At 46.3% G+C, this 22,123-nt stretch overlaps 1 protein-coding gene across 4 annotated transcripts in view; it reads left to right on the forward strand.

Moving 5' to 3' along the window:
- Positions 1 to 422: 422 nt before the first annotated feature.
- The window catches only part of LOC140398483 (acyl-CoA-binding domain-containing protein 5-like), a 166,557-nt gene continuing 144,856 nt past the window's right edge, over positions 423 to 22,123 (forward strand). For 3 of the 4 annotated variants that reach the window (XM_072487220.1, XM_072487221.1, XM_072487223.1), the window contains exon 1: positions 423 to 480. The gene's annotated coding sequence lies outside the window, so the exon portion shown is untranslated. The remainder of the gene's footprint in view (positions 481 to 22,123) is intronic. The other variant, XM_072487222.1, reaches the window with a different exon arrangement.

Genomic DNA, 22,123 nt, shown 5'->3' on the forward strand with positions numbered 1-22,123 from the left:
TCATCTCGTGCTGATTTAGGGGTAGACCAGTGCTGGTGATAGAACGGCAGGGGCTGTGTGGTTGAGTGGTGGGAGAGGTGTGTGTGCAATGCCCACTCATTACTAGCTTCAGAATGCTCCCAATTTGTTTCACATCGAATCATTTCAGCAGAAAATGGAAGAGACGTTCAACGCAGCAATAGATATTTATGGTACGTGAGCCAGAATTCAACCAATATTCTCCAGACATTTCAATGAGCAGAGTAAATTCACTTAATTCTCTCCTCAGATTATGTTACAGCACTCATAATAGTGTGTCTGTGTTTTGCATATGACTTGACTCAGAGCCAAAGTTACTGCGCTTTAAATGGACAATTTCCCTTTAAAAGATGACTGGAATGAAATGTAGCTCCACCTTCCTGCTTGTACTTCCTGTATATTCATTTCACTGAGGTTGGTGAAAGTGGTTTGCAGGCCTCTTCCTCTGAGCTGTTCATTAGGGTATTTGTCTAAATTATGATTGTTGTTACAAATTCTGGTTAAGTTAAAATATCCAGTACATTTTTGTGGATTTTCTGCTGTTGCTTGCCTTAATTGTTTTCGCTGTAACCCTTTCCTTGGACAGGTTCGAATGGCAGTGCAGTCCTGGTTTTCAGTACAGGCTTAATGCTGAATGTGATAATGTCGAGCCCCTTGTCCATTAAACAGAACTGCACAAATACCATTCCAGAGAATGTGTAGGGTGGCTGGGTTGAATGCTCAGTTGATTCCGAGGTGTTGGGGGAATGTTAGTAGAGTCATCTTCACCGAGCTAAATATGTGAAGCTGTGCCTGATTGTACCAGTGCTGCACATTGCAGTAGGTTTCGTTTTCAAGCCAGACAGAATGGCTCTTGGCAGCTCTGTTTCACTTGTAAAACTCGGAAGGCTTTCGGGCTGTGCTATTGGCTTCTTTTAAAAAGATTTGATGTTCGTTTTTCCAATCTGCACACTGCACCCCCAGGCTGTTGTGGGCTCTTAGTTGTGGGTCCACGTCAAACTAGCCTGTAAATGGAGCCTGAACAGTACCACCGTTTCACTGAACTGTTCATGGAAAAACACACATGACCTCACTCAGGTCACTGGACCCAAATGGTGTGATTCCTTCGAATTCAGTGCAGGCTGTGCGAGCTTTTGAAATTTTTGCTCGAATTGCCTGTGGCAATTTGCCCTCGACACTTTTTTTTCTCCTCCCATTCCAATCCACTTCACTCCCTCCTCCATGGCTGCAAAGATATAGTGACAGGTCAAGTGAGCAGGTAACAACGTGGCAGTGGAATACATGGCGGTGTGGAGTAGGCAATATGAGGTTATTCGCTTTGGTTAAAAAAAAAATGAAATTTTTTTTAAAGTATGAAACTTCTAAAACTTGACGTTCAGAGGAACTGGGTTGTACTCGTATAAGGAACACAGAATAGCATGAAAGTACAGCAAACAAATAGGAAGGTAAATGGCGTGTTGGCCTTTATTACAAGGGGATTGGAATGCTGGAATCATTCCAGCATAGTAGTTTGCACAATTGCTTCACAGCGTCAGGGTTCCAGGTTCGAATCCCGGCTTGGGTCACTGTCTGTGTGGAGTCTGCACATCCTCCCCGTGTGTGCGTGGCTTTCCTCCGGGTGCTCTGGTTTCCTCCCACAGTTCAAAGATGTTCAGGTTGGGTGGATTGGCCATACTAAATTGCTCTTAGTGTCCAAACTTGCCCTTAGTGTTGGGTGGGGTTACTGAGTTATGGGGATAGGGTGGAGGCGTGGGCTTGGGTAGGGTGCTCTTTCCAAGAGCAGGTGCAGACTCGATGGGCCGAATGGCCTCATTCTGCACTGTAAATTCTATGATTCTATGAATGCAAAAATAAGTAGGTTTTGTTACATTTGGAAAGGGCTTTGGTGAGACTTTTATTCACAGAATGGAGAGAATTGTAGCCATCTGGGATGGCCACTTCCCGATTACAAAATGGACACTTTGCAAAGATTGCAGGGAAAATGGACAATACTAAGAAAGCAAGCAGGTGCAGGGTTTGTCTGATGATTGGAGCCACAGCTCCCAGACAAGACCGAAACTGCAAAACCATTACCATACTAATGAGCCATCCCCGGGGACAAAAGAGTAACATTTAAGTAAACAATACCGAGGCAGACACCCCGGCGCCAGCAGTGACCAGAACAAAGCAGGCCAACGGTTACCTAGGACACGCCCAGCCATCAGGGCACCCACCCCTTTGTTGGAGGAAATCGATAGGAACGATAGGGAAATGGCCCACTTAATTGGGGCCAAGTTCAAGGCCCGCCCAAAAGCACGCAAAGCCCCTTTTGGGTATAAGAAGGATACCGCAAGAGAGAATCGCTCTCTTGGCTCCAGCTCTCACTGAGGAGAGACCTGCCAAAGCTGCATCAGAACAAGTAAGTCCAAGGTCAACGCACGCTACCAGACAGACGCTCTTAGCTGTTATTCCATACCAGTTCCACCCCAGCAGCCTCAGAACCGAACAACGGCCATTGTTCCTCTGACCGAGTGGGCGCCTGAAGCTAAGTATATGCTTGAGCAGTAGTGATAGTTTAGTCTGTAGAGTTTGTGCATGAGTGTATTTGACTGTGTGTGTAAATAAATGAGCATTGAGTCTGAACTAACTAACAGCTGTATCGAGTCTTTGATCAGTATTCGGTTTTGAACCTTGCGGCGGTATCGAGAGATACCTGGCGACTCTAGAACAAAACGTAATTAGAATTAAGGAAGGCGACCATATTGGCCACCATCTTCAGAGCCAAATTAAGAGAAACACAATTAGCAACATAGGGTAGGTGGGTTCTCAGTCTTCTTCCCATTAGGAGTTCACACGGTGCCACAACATTTTGGAGTTGCCATCTTTCCTATCTGAATGCTTTCTTAAATTTGGAACGAGGGGGACTAAGGCGGTGCTGTAATTACGGGTACGGCTTTCGCTATTTTCTGAAATACAAACTCCCGACAGTTTTGTCGCAACAAAAAATCTATCAGTATTACCTTATCGCCCTGTTAGTTACGCATGCATTTAACACACTTCCGAATTATGAGGATTGATCAGAACTGCTTGAACACTTGTGGTTTTTCTGTTCCCAATTGGATTTCTAATTCAAATTTTTGGGTTCTCCCGGAGTGGTTAAGCCACTTCTAGATCGGGTCCCGTCAGGATGTCGCCAGCAATATGTTGCTAACTTTTGGTTGGTTCAATTGGCTCTGTTTTATAACCTTTGCTCTAGAGTCGCCAGGTATCTTTATGATACCGCCACGAGGTTCAAGTTTGAGTAATGATCAATAACTCAATACACCAATTAGTAAGATTCAAATCAAAATATATTTATTATGCACAGTAAATCACTACTCATGCGTAAACTCTACTTTCTAAGCTATTTCTATCACTAACAGGCCTATACTTAGCTTCGGACTGGCCCACCAGGTCAGGGGAAGAAATGGCCTTTCGTTCGGGTTCTGAGTCTGTGGAAGTCAAAAGCTGGTATGGACTGGTAGCTAGGAGTGCGTATCTCGTAGCGAGTGTTGACTTGAAACTTACGTTCTTTGGAGGCAGCTGGACAGGTCACTGTCAAGGGTTGGTTTGCGTTGCTGAGTGACCCTGTCAGGAAGGACGATTTGAACTTGGGGCTTTACTTTATAGTCCCCAGGGGCTTCCCACCTTTCGGGGCGGACCCCTTACCTGGTTTCAAGTGATTGGACTTCGTTCCAATTGCTTGGTTCGATTTCTCCAATACTGGAGCGGTTCCCTGATCGTTGGGCGGTTTTAAGTGTCCGTTAACCTCTTTTGTGTTGGCACCTGCTGGCGCCAAGGAGTCTGGCTTGGCTTTGTTTACCTCAAAATGTTTTGATTGTTCCCGGGGATCGCTCATTACTATGTAGATGGCTGCTACATTACTCTGCAGATGGCTGCTTGTATCGATGCTGTCTGGGTTTTTGCAGAGGAGTGTAATACACAGTAAACTTACACCTGCTAATTTTTGCCTGTGTTGGTTGAATTTCCCTTCCGCCTTTGCTGTTCTCCATTTTAAGTCGGGAAGTGGCCAACTCAGGTGGCTACACTGGAATGATATTCATCTGCTTTCTCCCTAACTTTGTCCAGGACATCAGCTTTTACTCACAGAATGAGTGTGTGGGAGAGGGTGTAGGTGGGTTCTCCGTCTTCTTCCCAATAGGGAGTTCACACGGTGCCACAACATTTTGGAGTGGAGTTGAACGATAGTTCAGAAGTGCAAGTTGGATGTAGTTGTTCTTCTTCAGCAATGTTTTCATGGTTTGCACTCGTCTTCCAGCTTCACCATTGACTTTAAGGGTCTCAAGGTGGACTGACAGTATATATAAATCAATATGGCGCATATTCATTAGCAAACTGCAGTCCACTGTCTTGAGCTTACAAGGTCTGAGATTCTATGTCTTGCACATTATCTCCTTCAGCGATATATTCACTGCTCCAGTTCTGTGACCCTGCAGTTACTTGACCTCTATCCATTTTGAATAGTAGTCTACTACGATCAAGGACATTTCACCAAAATGGTCCATCCCAAACACTCCCAGAGCCTTAATGAAAGGAAGATGACATCAACTGTTCCCTTGTCTCCTGGCGATGAATAACACAGATAATACAGTTTGCTATGATCTCTTCCAGTGACTCTGAGAGACCTGACCACCAAACATAGTGTCTAACTCTGGCTCAACATTTTGTGATGTCCAAACATCCTTGGTGCAAACATTGAAATATATTGAGTCTTAAAACTCTTGGAATTACCACTGTCTTGTCATAACATAGAACATACAGTGCAGAAGGAGGCCATTCGACCCATCAAGTCTGCACCGACCCACTTAAGCCCTCACTTCTACCCTATCCCCGTAACCCAATAACCCCTCCTAACCTTTTTGGACACTAAGGGCAATGAACCATGGCCAATCCACCTAATCGGCATCATTGGACTGTGGGAGGAAACCGGAGCACCCGGAGGAAACCCACGCAGACACTGGGAGAACGTGCAGACTCCTCACAGACAGTGACCCAGCGGGGAATCAAACCTGGGACCCTGGCGCTGTGAAGCCACAATGCTAGCCACTGTGCTACCGTGCTGCCATATAACAGCTGATGTTCAGTGACATGAGCTGATATAGGGCAATTTGATTTCTCATTTTTTTCCCCTCCATTCCTCACTTTTAGGAATTGTTTTGAGCACCTCTCAGCAGGCGGATTGCGGATCAGGAACCCCGCGTATGCGCAATCCCAGGAGTGAACCTATATTTGACGCTTCATCAAAGGAGTGCATCAATGTACAATATGTGGCTCTTGCTTTGGTGCTCAGTGTTCCAGGCCCTTGGCACTAATGTGTTCCAGGTTAATTTAAATCTTTAGGAGGCGGGAGCCTATTGACATTGTGTTGGTGATGCACGTTTTTGTGCAACTCAATGGACAACTGGCATGGCTCCCAACAGTTGGTCAATATTTGCAGTGAGAGTTAGACATGGTGAGAGATGTACAGTGATCTTTTCTGTTCCTCTTGTTTTTGTGTAAATGTTTGTGCTCATCCAAGGCAGGCAGCGTCAATGTTGGGGAGGGCTGTGACAGTCGAGGAGTATTCTATCTAAGATCTTCCTGATTAGTCGAGGTTGTAAGCTACTGGGCAAGGTCTTGTGAATATCTAAAGTAAGGCTCGCTATTTGGGAGTTCTAATTATAGTATCCACAATGTGCCTTGCTTTCACTCCGTTCAGTGTACAGGATAGACTGTGACTTAGATTGTTATCTTTTCCTTCACTTCAACTAAATATTTCTAATTCTTGAGAGCCAGGCATGGTTAAGTGACCCTTCAGATAGCCTCAAAGAGTGAGAATATGATGAGTCTTAGTTAAATGTCGCTCTTATTTATTAAAATAGACACGGATCTGTATGGTAAAATATATACACAATTTATTTAAAGAAAAAAGGCAATACAAGTATTTTTGATAAATTATACAGTTTGACAAATACGGGATATCTTATGAGTTAGCCTGTGACTTCCCTACCCTAACTATATAATTGCTTAAGCTATAAGCATCTCATACTTACATCAACTAGTGGCCTCAGAATTCGATACGCAATCAATGAGCAGAACCCTACGAGTCGAGATAGCAGCTTGGTCAAATAAACACCCAGCAATCTCTTAAACAGCTCTCCAAGTGAAACTCTAACTTTCGCAGCCTGTTCTTAAACATTTATATCCTTTTCTTACTTAGGGAATTCTGGAGAGTTTTTTGCAGAGCATTTGCTTCTGAAAAATAGATTGACTCCCCAGTTATTTTGAGATAAAGAACAGTCTCTCTCTTGATCGGCAAGACCTTGGTTTCTAGGGAGGTCCAGCAGGGCACTTGTTTCTAAAGATACGAGGTTGATACCTCCGGTAGCTATCTCCAGAAAAACACCAGCTTCCCCTCTTGGCAAGGCCTCTTGTCAAGCAATATCCTCCCTTAGTTGCAAAGCTTATCTCCAGACAAGGCCACTGCATCTGGACTCTTACAAAGATAATGTCTGTAATACTGGTTGAAAAACATTATTGCAATAAGTAATGGTTTACAAGAGATAATTGACTTCATCAGTCATCAGTTTTTAATATAGGGTTAAATACATGATTTAATATAAAATCAGCTCTGATCAGCTTTTTTTTAAAATGTATTTTATTCAAGTTTTTTGGCCAAACATAACAATACGTAGTGTTTCTTTTACACAACAATAAAGCAATATAAATAACCGTGGCCAGTTTTAAACAGATAAATAAGTAATATATAAACAAAAACAAAAAACAAAACTAAATGGCAACTGCCTTGTCCAAAATAAATACTCCAAAAATATAATCCAATATACAATTACATATACCAAATACCTATACATATACAATAACATCCCTGCGAGTCCGTCCGATTCCTCCCCCCGCCCTTCCCCCCCCCCTCCCCCCTGGGTTGCTGCTGTTGTCTACTTCTTTTCCATTCCCTCTATCTTTCTGTGAGGTAGTCGACGAACGGTTGCCACCGCCTGGTGAACCCTTGGGCCGAACCCTTTAACACGAACTTAATCCGTTCTAACTTTATGAACCCTGCCATATCGGTTATCCAGGTCTCCAGTTTGGCTTCCTTCCACATTAACAATATCCTGCGCCGGGCTACAAGGGACGCAAAGGCCAACACGTCAGCCTCTCTCGCCTCCTGCACTTCCGGCTCTTCTGCAACCCCAAATATAGCCAACCCCCAGCTTGGTTCGACCCGGACCCCCACCACCTTCAAAAGCACCTTTGCCACCCCCACCCAGAACCCCTGTAGTGCCATGCATGACCAGAACATGTGGGTGTGATTCGCTGGGCCTCTCGAGCATCTCGCACACCTATCCTCTACCCCAAAAAATTTACTAAGCCGTGCTCCAGTCATATGCGCCCTGTGTAGCACCTTAAATTGTATCAGGCTTAGCCTGGCACACGAGGACGATGAGTTTACCCTACGTAGGGCATCAGCCCACAGCCCCTCCTCAATCTCCTCCCCCAGTTCTTCTTCCCATTTCCCTTTCAGCTCATCTATCATGATCTCCCCCTCGTCCCTCATCTCCCTGTATATGTCCGCCACCTTACCGTCCCCCACCCATGTCTCTGAGATCACTCTATCCTGCACTTCCTGCGTCGGGAGCTGCGGGAATTCCCTCACCTGTTACCTCACAAAAGCCCTCAATTGCATATACCGAAATGCATTCCCTTGGGGCAACCCATATTTCTCCGTCAGCGCTCCCAGACTAGCAAACGTCCCATCTACAAATAGATCTCTTAATTGTACTACCCCAGCTCTTTGCCATGCTCCAAATCCCCCATCCATTCTCCCCGGAACGAACCTATGATTGTTTCTTATCGGGACCGCACCGAAGCTCCCGTCCCTCCCCTATGCCGTCTCCACTGCCCCCAAATTTTCAATGTAGCCACCACCACCGGGCTTGTGGTGTATTTCTTTGGTGAGAACGGCAACGGCGCCGTCACCATTGCTTGCAGGCTAGTCCCCCTGCAGGACGCCCTCTCCAATCTCTTCCACGCCGCTCCCTCCCCTTCTCCCATCCACTTACACACCATTGAAACATTGGCGGCCCAGTAGTACTCACTTAGGCTCGGTAGTGCCAGCCCCCTCCTGTCCCTACTACGCTGCAAGAATCCCCGCCTCACTCTCGGGGTCTTCCCAGCCCACACAAAACTCATAATGCTCTTCTCAATTCTTTTGAAAAAAGCCTTTGTGACCACCACCGGGAGGCACTGGAACACAAAAAGAAATCTCGGGAGGACCACCATTTTAACCGCCTGCACCCTACCTGCCAATGTCAGGGACACCATGTCCCATCTCTTGAAATCCTTCTCCATCTGTTCCACCAACCGTGTTAAATTAAGCCTATGTAATGTACCCCAATTCTTGGCTATCTGGATCCCCAGGTACCGGAAGTCCCTTGTTACCTTCCTCAACGGTAAATCCTCTATCTCTCTGCTCTGCTCCCCCGGATGCACCACAAATAGCTCACTTTTCCCCATGTTCAGTTCATACCCTGAAAAATCCCCAAACTCCCCAAGTATCCGCATTATCTCTGGCATCCCCTCCGCCGGGTCCGCCACATATAGCAACAAATCATCCGCATACAGAGATACCCGGTGTTCTTCTCCCCCCCTAAGTACTCCCCTTCACTTCCTGGAACCCCACAGTGCCATGGCCAGGGGTTCAATCGCCAATGCAAACAATAACGGGGACAGAGGACATCCCTGCCTCGTCCCTCGATGGAGCTGAAAATAGTCAGACCCCCGTCCATTCGTGACCACGCTCGCCATCGGGGCCCTATACAGCAACTGTACCCACCTGATATACCCGTCCCCAAAGTCAAATCTCCTCAACACCTCCCACAAATAATCCCACTCCACTCTATCAAATGCTTTCTCGGCATCCATCGCCACCACTATCTCCGCTTCCCCCTCTGGTGGGGGCATCATCATTACCCCTAGCAGCCTCCGTATATTTGTATTTAGCTGTCTCCCCTTCACAAACCCAGTTTGGTCCTCATGGACCACCCCCGGGACACAATCCTCTATCCTCATTGCCATTACCTTGGCCAGAATCTTAGCATCCACATTCAGGAGGGAAATGGGCCTGTATGACCCGCATTGCAGCGGGTCTTTTTCCTTCTTTAGGAGGAGCGATATCGTTGCCTCTGACATAGTCGGGGGCAGCTGCCCCCTTTCCCTCGCCTCATTAAAGGTTCTCATCAGTAGCGGGGCCAGCAAGTCCAAATATTTCTTATAGAATTCAACTGGGAATCCATCTGGTCCCGGGGCCTTCCCCGCCTGCATGCTTCCAATCACTTTCACTACTTCCTCCGCCTCAATCTGTGCTCCCAGCCCCACTCTCTCCTGTTCCTCCCACCTTAGGAAATTCCAGCTGATCCAGAAAGCTCATCATTCTCTCCTTCCCGTCCGGGGGCTGCGCTTCATATAATCTTTCATAAAATGCCTTGAACACTCCATTCACTCTCTCCGCTCCCCGCTCCATCTCTCCCTCCTCATCTCTCACCCCCCCTATCTCCCTCGCTGCTCCCCTTTTCCTCAGTTGGTGGGCCAACAACCTACTCGCCTTCTCCCCATATTCGTACTGTACACCCTGTGCCTTCCTCCATTGTGCCTCTGCCTTACCCGTAGTCAACAAGTCAAATTCTACATGTAGCCTTTGCCTTTCCCTGTATAGTCCCTCCTCCGGTGCCTCCGCGTATTGTCTGTCCACCCTCAGCAGTTCTTTCAACAACCGCTCCCTTTCCCTACCCTCCTGCTTTCCTTTATGTGCCCTAATAGATATCAGCTCCCCTCTAACCACTGCCTTCAGTGCCTCCCAGACCACTCCCACCTGTACCTCCCCATTATCATTAATTTCCAAGTACCTTTCAATACACCCCCTCACCCTTAAACACACCCCCTCATCTGCCAATAATCCCATGTCCATTCTCCAGGGTGGAAGCAGTTGTTTTTCTTCCCCTATCTCCAGGTCCACCCAGTGTGGAGCATGATCCGAGATGGCTATAGCCGTGTACTCCGTCCCTGTCACCTTTGGGATCAGTGCCCTTCCCAAAACAAAAAAATCTATTCGTGAAAATACTTTATGTACATAGGAGAAAAACGAAAACTCCTTACTTCTAGGTCTACTAAATCTCCAAGGATCTACTCCTCCCATCTGCACCATAAAATCCTTAAGCACCCTAGCTGCAGCCGGCCTCCTTCCGGTCCTGGACCTCGATCTGTCCAGCCCTGGGTCCAGCACCGTATTAAAGTCTCCACCCATTACCAACTTCCCCACTTCTAGGTCCGGGATTCGTCCTAACATATGCCTCATAAAATTGGCATCATCCCAGTTCGGGGCATACACGTTCACTAATACCACCACCTCCCCTTGCAGTTTGCCACTCACCATCACGTATCTGCCCCCACTATCCGCCACTATAGTCTTTGCCTCAAACATTACCCGCTTCCCCACTAGTATGGCCACCCCCCTGTTTTTTGCATCTAGCCCCGAATGAAACACCTGCCCCACCCATCCTTTGCGAAGTATAACCTGGTCTGTCAGCTTCAGATGCGTTTCCTGAAGCATAACCACATCTGCCTTAAGTTTCTTTAGGTGTGCGAGTACCCGTGCCCTCTTAATCGGCCCGTTCAGCCCTCTCACATTCCACGTGATCAACTGGGTTGGGAGGCTCTTTACCCCCCCCCCCCCTTGACGACTAGCCATTTCCTTTTTCAATCCAGCTCCTCACCCGGTTCCCATATAGCTGTATCCCCCCCCCCCAGGCGGCGCCCCCCCACCCCGACCCCCCCTCCCATACCAGCTCCCGCTTCTCCCCAGCAGCAGCAACCCAGTTAACCCCCCCCCCCCCCCGCTAGATCCCAAGCTAGCGTAATTGCACCCCCCATGTTGCTCCCAGAAGTCAGCAAACTCTGGCCGACCTCGGCTTCCCCCCCGTGACCTCGGCTCACACTGTGCGAGGCCCCCTCCTTCCTGCTTCCCTGTTCCCGCCATGATTACCATAGCGCGGGAACAAAGCCCGCGCTTCCCCTTTTGGCCCTGCCCCCAATGGCCGGCGCCCACAGCTCCTCATCCTCCCTCAGCCCCTCCCCCACAACATGGGGAAGAGAGAGAAGTTACAGGGTCGCAGGTTTAACAATCTGGGAAGTCCTCTCTTCCTCCTTTTCCCCACTTCATCCCGCAAATTCATCCCCCCACTTTTGTCCCAAACGTTCTTTTTCTGGCCCGCTCACTCCAGCTTCTCCTCGACAATAAATGTCCACGCCTCGTCTGCCGTTTCGAAATAGTGGTGTTTCCCTAGATGTGTGACCCACAGTCTTGCCGGTTGCAACATTCCGAATTTGACCTTCCTTTTATGCAACACCGCCTTGGCCCGATTAAAGCTTGCCCTCCTTCTCGCCACCTCCGCACTCCAATCTTGATACACGCGGATCACCGCATTCTCCCACCTACTGTTCCGAGTTTTCTTGGCCCATCTGAGGACCATCTCTCTGTCCTTGTATCGGAGAAATCTCACAACTATTGCTCGAGGAATTTCTCCAGCCCTCGGTCTTCGCGCCATAACCCGATAGGCTCCCTCCACCTCCAGCGGACCCGTCGGGGCCTCCGATCCCATTAACGAATGCAGCATCGTGCTCACATATGCCCCGACGTCCGCCCCTTCTGCACCTTCGGGAAGACCAAGAATCCTTAAGTTCTTCCTCCTCGCATTGTTCTCCAACACCTCCAGCCTTTCCACACATCTTTTGTGTTGTGCCTCGTGGATCTCCGTTTTCACCACCAGGCCCTGTATGTCGTCCTCATTCTCAGCAACCTTTGCCTTCACGACCCGAAGCTCCTGTTCCTGGGTCTTTTGCTCCTCCTTTAGCCCCTCAATCGCTTGTAATATCGGGGCCAACAGCTCCTTCTTCATCTCCTTTTTGAGTTCATCTACGCAACGCTGCAGGAACTCTTGTTGGTCAGGGCCCCATATTAAACTGCCTCCTTCCGACGCCATCTTGCTTTGTGCCTGCCTTCCTGGCCGCTGCTCTTGAGGATCCACCGCAATCCGGCTACTTTCCTCTCTTTTTTCCATCCGTGTCCAGGGGGGATTCCCTTCTGGATTACCGCACAGTGTTATTTGCCGTTAAAATTGCCGATGGGGCTCCTATTAAGAGCCCAAAAGTCCGTTCCACCGGGAGCTGCCGAAACGTGCGACTTAGCTGGTCATCGCCGCACCCGGAAGTCTCCTGATCAGCTTTTAATATAGAGTGAATACATGATTTAATATAAAATCAGCTCTGATCAGCCTTTAATGTAGATGGATACCGCCACATCCTCCTCCTGAGCAAAATAAGTCTGGTGGCCAATATCTTCTTCGGATAGTTTTCTTGATGACTGTCCTTGAGTTTCACTTTTTATGTTCATGGTTGATAATAAATGAATGTCCATCTTTGTTGCATTCCTCTTTTCCTTCTAATTGTTTGGAAAAGGGTTGATTGTGCCACCAGTCCTTCATGGGTGTTTTTCCCATGAGATATGCTTCTGATTTCTGAATAGGCGGTTCAGTCCATCTTTTGAGGGTCCATAATAAGAGGCGACAACAACAGAATCCCAAGAGGAGTTTTGCTTTGTAATGTGTCCTCGTGTTGAGTGTGATTCTGGGATTAGTGTTACGGGCAGTTTTCTTTTAGCAAGATATGGACTGTGGGTATTTTGTTCAGGAAATCGATTTCTGTTTCGAAGGTCCAGTAATCTAAGGTTAATGCATTCAATAATAATGTTACAGTTTCCTGTTATAAGGCAAGCTATTCCTAAGGTTTTCTAATACTAATTAGAATTAAATTCATAGATTATACAAGAGTAATGAGCATGATCTTTCTCCATAGGCTGAGTATCCTCCAAGTACATGGAGACATAGCTGGGTTGGCCAATCTGGAAAGATAAGGCAGGTCTAGTCTGTTAGAGTTAGTGCCTAGGTGGAGTAAGTCCCATCTATCCTATCTCTGGGAGACATCACTACTTGCTTATCTTAGTGCTGCTTTCTGCAGCGTTCTAAATCAATTTGGCCAGTTCCTGGCAGCAGGTTTTCTTTGTTTTTTACCCAATCAGCAAAAGTCTGGTTTGATGACCTGGGGTCGTTCAGGTAGGTTTGGTGGGTACTCACATGGAGTGGAGAATGACCATACATGGTTAATTTGCCTATTTCCATTTGGCGTATTTCTTGAGTATCCAATTGCCATGGACCAAATCCAATTTCATGACTTCTTCGTCACAGACCATTTTCAGCGTAAGGTTGGAATATTTAGCTTCCCTGTGCTCATAGGCCGGGGTTGTGTCCACATCCATGACAGAGGGAGAATTCCTTGAATCCTTTCTTAAATTGATCAATTAATCTGTTCTCATCTCGGGCGTTCTTGGCATAGAGGATATTTTCCCATTCTGAAAGGACTGAAAATATTTCTTGGACGTTTTGGGTATCAGCTTGTATTATTACTTTATGGACGTCTTCTTGTCCTCTAAGGGACACTATCCTTTCCCGGCAGACCATCCATCTACCATCATCTGGGTAGATCATACGGAAGGTGTCTGTCTGTAGGAGCTCTGCTAGTGTCATGGTATTTGGGTATTTATGCTTGGTTTGGAGGCAGTTGGCATATCCTCCTGCCCAGAGTGTACATATTGGATTGAATGGGGTGTGCTGACCTGTTTCTTTTTCCATGAACAGTATTTTGAGGGCTTGTTCAGGGGTACATTCTATTTGAGGTGATATTTTATAAGAAGTTAATTTCAGGATTATCTTTTCTGCCAGCCCAGAATCGGCTTCATAGGTGTCAGGTGCTTGAGGATCTGAAATTATTGGGTCAGAGGACCTTGAGTCATAGTTAAAACAAATTTCTATTTCCATATTAAATTCCCATGCTTGGATCAAACAGTGCAGACAAATGGGAGAGTACTTCCAGTAAATATTCTGGTTGGAACAGGTTACACACTGAAATTGTGTAAGGTGCCTTTGCTTCATGGGATGATTGTGGGCAAAGATAGGTATTCCTGTGGTTAGATTACAATGGCTAGTATGGGCTTTCAGGAAGTCCTTGCTCCTAAGTCCTTGCAAAAGGGTTTCTTTTGGTCGCTCTGGGATATAAGGGCAAGTATAGGAATGTAAAGTTTCTCCTTTAGTTACTCCAACATGGAACTGCACTTTGTTGCAAGTGAAGGTGCCACTGTTAGATCTGCAAAAGGTTAACGTGTCTCTATGTCCAGGGCCTTTATCCACGTTTTCCAGGTGGTATGTATAGAAGTTGAAATTTAGATGATCACCTGTTGGCGTGGTCATCAAGGTGAGGCAAGAGGACCAGTCCTCGGTCCAGCGTGGGTATAGGAATTGGTATATTAATTCTCCGCATAAGGGGGCGCGATGCTCAAGCAATAATTGTTGCAGCTTTTGCAGAGTATAGAGGGTCTCTTGTCTTTGTTGATTGGTTTGGATTGAGTAGTATTGATTTGCTGAGCCCCACTGCTGGAGGACGGTGCAGTAGGGGGAGCAGAAGATTGGATTGTCAGACATAATGGTTTGTAGATTTGTTTTCGGTTGGTCTTCTGCTTTGGTTCAAATTTTGGCTTTGGCAGTTGGAGCTCCAAGGTGATCTGGGCCAATCTAGTATTGATAAAGCACATTATAATCAGGGTAAGAGGTATAAAGGCAAATGTCACAATATATCCTCCTTTAATAATATCAAAGTTCTTTGTTGATAAGGCAATGGAGAATACAAGATTGGAAAAGTGTCAGGTCAATACTATATATTGGGAAATTGGGAAAGTATTACTGAAAGGTGAGGCAGACTAGGGGGACATAATCCGCAAGTCATAATTCACAAGTTGCTGGTCATATCCTCCTCTTGGCCACCTGGGCTGCTGAGCAGACCGGTGGAAATACTAGTGCCCAAGTAACCAAAAAGGGGAAGTGGAAGGGTCATAAAAACTGTTCTTTCGTCTTATAATTTTTAGTCAGAGAGAGACACATCGAAGTTACGGTCGAACATATTAACATCAACGTCTTCTAGTCCTGGAAATACATTCAGTCTAAGCCCAATGCTAGGCTCTTCCCTCAGCGAAGAGTCACGATTATCTGTCAATAAAGCAGAGGTAGAAATTGTGCGAGGCGTGTGGCGTGAAAGACACAGCGCTTGGAGGGGTAAGATAATAGCCAAAAATGCTCATTTGTATTGAAGGTGAGTTCTCTAATGCGAAACGGTCAAGTGGGACTGGAAGGGCGTAGGATGTAGCCTCATAAAACGATTTAAGGGGAATTTTATAAGGATGCCAATCCATAACCGTAGTGTTGTCCAGAAGTTCGCAACGCAGGGCGAAGCACCAGGAATGGACATGGCATGAGTGGCAAGATAAAGGATCAAAAGATGGGCAACAAAAGTCACAAAGCGGGCATGAGGCCATAAGGGCCAAGGGATACACAAGTGTCTCACTGCAAGCAGGTTGCTTGTAGTCTGGATGTGAGAGGCCTAGTTAAAACCACAGTGACGGCCTGATCCGGAAGTAAAGAGCGCCTGGAATGGAACCATTGGCGCTCATATATCGTGGATACATATCTTCTGTGCCGGCGTTAATATTTAGTGAAAGCTTGACAAGAGCTTCTTCATATAATTCCGTTAATGACTGGGAAGAGGGGTAGGATTGGAAAGTGAATTCTTGAATTATGTCCTCGTCTCTCTTTTGGTATTGATCCATAACTGTCAATGATCTATTGGGGCGAAGGAAACGTATCAGTACTATGCCTGCAACCCCAATCAAACCATATTTTAGGTATTTTCTCATTCCTAACATATCGCCATACCAGCTAAGCATTCTGGAGGCCGTGTTGATGGCGAAGTCAATAATAGAGGAGAATGCATGTGGTAGTCTCGGGAAGACGTTTTTCATGGTCTCACCTCATACAGTAAAGAATTCTCTCATAGCTCCCGTATAGGAAGTGTCTATCGACTCCAAGTGGGCCTGGAGGTGTTTTATCTGTTTCTCGATGTCCCAATTAGTATATGTAAGGACTAATGGCTCCTGTATGATGACCATTGCGGCGTCCAGTATTTGTGAGATAAGCAGCCTTAGGAATGGATCTACCACTGGGTGGCAATAGGTAGACTGCTTATGTTGATTGACTGGTGGTAATAAATAGCCACAACACCTGGTATGGTTAACCGTTGGGGTAATCAGCCAGGTGCCGACTGCAAGTGAGCAATCCTCGCAAACGTTTGCTGTGGCTATAATGGTTGAGCTGTTGGCCATGGAGAAGTAGGAGCCTGTGTGATGGGCGTGGCTATTACAGGGCAACCATGTGCGTTGGTATCGCAGAGGTTAACTGGTGTCCAGTCATCAGCGATGTAGAAAGACCTCTGAGGGCGTAATTTAGCCGTGAGCCAGGTAATGTTAGTTGAGGCGTGTAATAAGGCCGTCGGGTTTTTAAGGGGAGGCTCGCTTATACCAACATTATAGTCGGGTTTTATCTGTATCAGGGTACAGTGTTTGGCCCTACAGTGGGGAATGCCGATATTGGCCAAAAAGTAGGTAAATAATGACACTCCATTTTCATGAAACAGAGGTATTGAGAATTCAAGCTGAATCTTATACTGACGTCTTTGGTAATATCTAGTTATCATACCACCTAATATATCCCCAGCAGGATCTTCGGGATTGGACGTAATGACGTTATAAAGTTTTACAGTAGTTCCTCCTCTTTGTATCCCAGCCAGATGTTTGTCTGAAGACATATATTCATCGATTGACTGTTCTAACTCTTCCCAGGGGACATGGCCCATCTGGATAGCGTTAATAATTCTAAGTAGTTGCGTATAAGTTTTAGTGATCGATAATGTGGCCCCTAAATGTAACATAGCTGCTGCTGAGAGGGCGAGTCCCTGGGCCGAGTGTTTTCCGAGGGAAACAATATGGTGAGCAATATTCTGCTGGTTGTTCATCAGTTCCTTATTCCAGGATAAAAACCTGGAGAAAAGGTCTACAGAGATTTGTTGTCCCTTAACTATTTGAGCGGAAATAGATCTGCGTTCGCGGCTGGCCATGGCCTGAGATTGTATGCGATATGTGCGAGGCCTGAGGGAAGTTCAAGTAGATGAACGTCGCGTTTGAAGTTCGAGATGAAAGAGGGAAGTTTATTCCTGAGGTGGCAATCAAGCTGTTGAAGCCAGGCACAGTCAATTGCTGCAGTCGAATTTCCTGCGCTGTCTGCCAGGGTAGTGTTCCAAAAGGGAATAGGAGTTAACGCTTGGTGAAGCGAGTGTAGGAGGGTCTCATTTTCTAATAGGACAAGATAGAGAGATCTGAAGGTGATATTCTGGTTACTGTTATCTATCCAGGTAGAGGCTGTGCGGTTATTAGTACAATGCCAATAGGGTTGAGCAATGGTGCTGTTTTCTAGTGGACAAGCTCCCATACCTTTTCTGTTCAATCTCATGCCAACTGTATGGTTTGATAAGGATTGATTGAGGAGGCAACCCATAGGGGGTGCCTGCAAATGTCACGAAAAGTGATAGGTTGAAAGAAATCTTGGCATGAACCTGAATGGTTGGTGCCTTGGAGAGCACGTATCAGGAAGGTTGTTGTTGGATGAATTTCGTGATAGTGACTTGAGGAAATTTATAGAATCTTTAACGGGGTCTCTGGATCCTTTGTACCAGGGTCCGTAGAAGGAAGTGGAACAAATAATATGTTCACCAGCCATGAGTTGAGGCATTTGGTAGTCAGGGGTCGAGAGATTGATGAAATTTTGAATGTGCCCCTGTTAGAGCCTGGAGAGGAACAGTAGGAATCAATTCCAAAATTGGGTAAATATGCCATTTGGCACCGCACCCTCTGTGTGGAGAGAGAAGAAATTTGTGTGGAGAGAGAAGAAATTTATGACTGCTCGTCGTCCATTGTCCGAAAATGCGTATTCATCTAAGGATAGCAGCGGAGTACATTGGTCTGCTTTTAAAGTGACCGGTGGTCGGGCTTCGGGCAGCGTGACGATATAACAATGAGCATACTGAAGGATGTCTTTTTCTGCCTCAGTGCATTGAGCAAGCTTCAGCTGGGGAGAGGTTAATTTCAGCTGTCTGAAAGCGGATGCCACTGTTTTTTGGAGGTCTAGTTTATGTCTATATCCTGTTGGCATGAGTTGGGCTGAAATGACATCTGTGTCGAGGACTAAAGTGTGTGAAACCATGATAGTTCCTGCCGCCCTTACTGTGGGATGGAGGTCAGTGTAGGCAATAATAGCATCTTTGACCCATGATCGTTGAATCGGCGTCTCCAAAGGTACGGAGACCATGGAGTTCGGTTCTTCCAATGATAAAAGGTGTCGGTTTTGCCTGTTATTATTGTCATTATTATTCAGTTCTGTATAGTTAAGGTCCTGGCCTATATTAGAGTTTAGGTCAAAAGTTTACGTTGCAGTGAGGGAGACAGTAATAGTGCCAAGTATGAGGCTAAAAAGGATAAGTGAAAAGGTACTGCTGAGTGCAGTAAGGCAGCAGCACTGGCATTTCTCCTTTTTGGACCATTTCTTTTGGGAACGTATGATCTTTTGTACTTTGGTCTTAAACTTTAGAAATTGAGGGTGACCTTTGAGACGGTCTTCCCAGGTGTAGTAATAACTTGAGTCAGAGGTATTTCCTCTGGAGGTTCATCTAATTCTGGCTCGTTATGGGATCTAACCTCATATCGCGCATACCAACTTGTCATTTTGTTGTTACCTGTGGTTCAAAGGCTTTGGGAACTGGTCGACAGTTATCAATGGATATTAGTTTGGTACCGTTCGTCCCATGGTCAACTGAAGCGTCCGACCTTGGACCTGTTTGACACAAACGGGTGGTTTCCATTTCGGTCGAAGGAAGGTATTCTTAGGATTTTTCTTTTCTTGTACCCAGTCACCTTCTTGTGGTGACCACTCATGGGTTCTGGCGGTTTAGGAGGCTGCATTTGAGACAATAAGCCAATCATTTCTTGGGCTGATTCTGGGTTGTACTGAGGAATTACTCCTTCAGATGCCTGCTGGGCGGTATTCATTTGTACCTTAAACATTAAAAAGTCAGGTGTGATGTGTTCTTCAGGTCCTACGTGACTCAGGGGTGGATTGTTGACTACCAGCTGTACCTCCGGCACCAATTTGGCCCAACTGCGTCCTCGTGTCATTAGCAGTTTAGTCACGTAAAGCTTCACATCTTGGTTACTCCGCTCCACCGACCCACTTGATTGCCGGTGCAAAGGAGTGCTGTGTTCCAATTTAATACCTTTGTCGGTACACATTTTCTGGAACGCCTTTCCAACAAAGGCAGATCCACGATCTGTGTGGAGACATATGGGGGAACCAATGCTGGGAAAAATGATATTTTCGAATGCATGTACAGTTGTGCTTTCCGTAGAGCGGGTTGTGGGCACCAACCACGTGTAGGAGGTACAGGTGTCAACAACTACTAAGATGTACTGATTTTGTCCTGTATAAGGAGGGTGCCCAGTAGAGGGCGTAAAGGATCCCACATAATCAGCCTGCCACACACGGTGGGGGGTGTCTGGTTGTGCTCTTGAAATGAATTTAGATCTGGTGACTCCTCCTCTTTTTGAGGTCTGGAGGCACTGAGGACAATTTGCCACTAATTCTTTGCAATCAGTTAATATATCAGTTAATATATAAGGCCTAATAATATATATAGGTGAGCAGTAGTTTAGCCATTGTTGCCTTGGCTCCAGGATGGCCGGAACCATGGTAACGTGGGCCTCCTGTAATAAACTTGGGCGTTTCTTTGCCGGTGGGATAACCTTAGCCTCCTTTCCTGGAATAGTAACCAAGACTCTTCCCATTTCATTCCAATGATAGTTATAGTTGGATGGGTACCTGCACGGGGTTTTCCTGGAAATAAGTAGGCGTAACTCATCATCCTGATTGTCACTGTACATTTGTCTTGTAATTACCAGGACCTTTACATGTTCTATCCCTACTTCTTATAGGGTCACTGCTTGTTTTGCAGCATTGTCTGCCATTTGGTTAACGATGCTGTGGGGGCCTCCTTTTGTATGGCCTGGGACATGAATAATAGTAACATGACGCTTGTTGTCTAATTGCTGGGCAATTTTTTGCCATAAAGATATATGAGCTATTGGTTTTCCTTTATCTGTCTTAAAGGTATTCTTTCTCCATACTGGTAAGAAAGTATTAGCAACCTTCTGGCAATAGCCGCTATCAGTGCAGATTAATGTTTTAGTATCATTAGAAGGTATTTCTTGTAAGGCTAATAATAATGCCTGTGTTTCTGCATATTGGGCATTATGGGGACCCAGGGTCCTTGAAATTGATTTGGTGGGGTTAAAGGTTCCATTTGAATGAGAACATAGTATTAACCCACTACCAGCTATCGTACGCATGCTGCCTTGTCGATCAGGGATGGGCATTGCCGATCCGTCACAGTAAATGACAAGGTCAAAGTCCTCTAGGGGAGTTACGGTAAGTTTGAGACTCGGAATATCCGGGTCCTCTTCTTTGTCCAGTTTTTCAAAACCGGGAGAATGGAGTATATCCTGCGAGTATTTTTCATTGTATTCAAAGCCCAGGGAGGTATATAAAAGATGGTGCCACTTAGTGTATCTGGCCTGGGTTGCCTTGCATTCGTTCCCTGGCATTCCTTCCTGTGATCTTAGTTGGGGAAAACCCGTTTTAATTATAATGTGTGCATTGGCCTGAACCTTCCGCAAGGATCTTACGGCATGTAGGATGAGGACCATGCAGCGTTCTAAGGCGGTCAATCTCCGTTCACAGGGGGAGTAGTTAAGGGAGAAGTATTGGAACGGCGTCGTGGCCCCCTCATCGAAGCAGGCTGCTCGGGATGCGATCCACGGGGTAAGACAGATATCCTTGGATGGGTCTCTTGAGCTAAGGTCAGTGGAATTTTTACTGCAAGAATTAGCTGTGAGAGAGCTTCCTTTGCATGCTCCGGGAAGCAGAAAGGTTTATTTGTCGGGGTACAGTACTCGTACAAGGAAGCTGAAAGTGGAGCGAATACTGGTACAAACATCCGTGCAAAATTAAGCAGTCCCAGTATAGATTGTAGTTGTTTAAGGGAAATAGGATTCTTGATAGCCGAGAGTTTCTCGGAAAAGGAGTCAGTAAGGCCTCGGCCAGTGTCTGTGACATTGATACCTAGGTATTCAAATGATTTTTTAAGCAATTGGCATTTCTTAAGACCGACTATGTATCCATGGATTTTTAAGAGGGTAAAGATATCGTCCAGGGCTTCTAAGTGTTGTTCACGCTTGTCGGTTGTCATGTACACGTCGTCTACATAGACGTCGATATCGTACTTATGACGTATGGGCGCGAATGCTGAAATAACGCCTGCCGCAAAGAGCTGAGGCAAACTGCGGAAGCCCTGCGGTAGTCGGGTCCAGACGTAATGGTGGCCGTTAGGACCAGTGAATGCTGTGTAATCATACTCCTTGGGGAGGATCAGGTGTGACCAGAAGCCATTAGATAAGTCTAAAGTGGATTTGTACTTTCTTCGGCTAATCTGTTGTGTAACTTGTTGTATGCTAGCGGATTGGGCTGCGTTTGGAATCGTAACACGGTTTAGTTCTCGGTAGACGACTAAAAGTCCGATTCCGCCTTTAGCTTTGGGAATCCCAAATATCGGGGAATTATACGGAGATGATCTTTTAATCAGAACGCCTTGTTGGCATAGGGTGTCAATTGTCCTTTGGAGCGCGGCTCTGCACTCCAGGTCTCGGATGAACCATTGTTTCTGAACCGGGAAGTCGTTGACTCCGGTTGTGACTGATTGAATTTTTAGCAATCTGCAGTGATTCTTTTAAAATAGAGTATCCAGCCGGGTGCGGCGATGACCAGCTGAGTCGCACGTTTCGGCAGCTCCCGGGGAAACGGACTTTGGGCTCTTGATAGGAGCCCCAACGGCAATTTTGACGGCTAGAAACACTGTGCGGTAAACCAGAAGGGAATCCCCCCTGGATACGGATGAAAAAAGGAGGAGAAAGTGGCCG

This window comes from Scyliorhinus torazame, chromosome 21 (genome assembly GCF_047496885.1).
Source record: "Scyliorhinus torazame isolate Kashiwa2021f chromosome 21, sScyTor2.1, whole genome shotgun sequence".
Taxonomy (NCBI): Eukaryota; Metazoa; Chordata; class Chondrichthyes; order Carcharhiniformes; family Scyliorhinidae; genus Scyliorhinus; species Scyliorhinus torazame.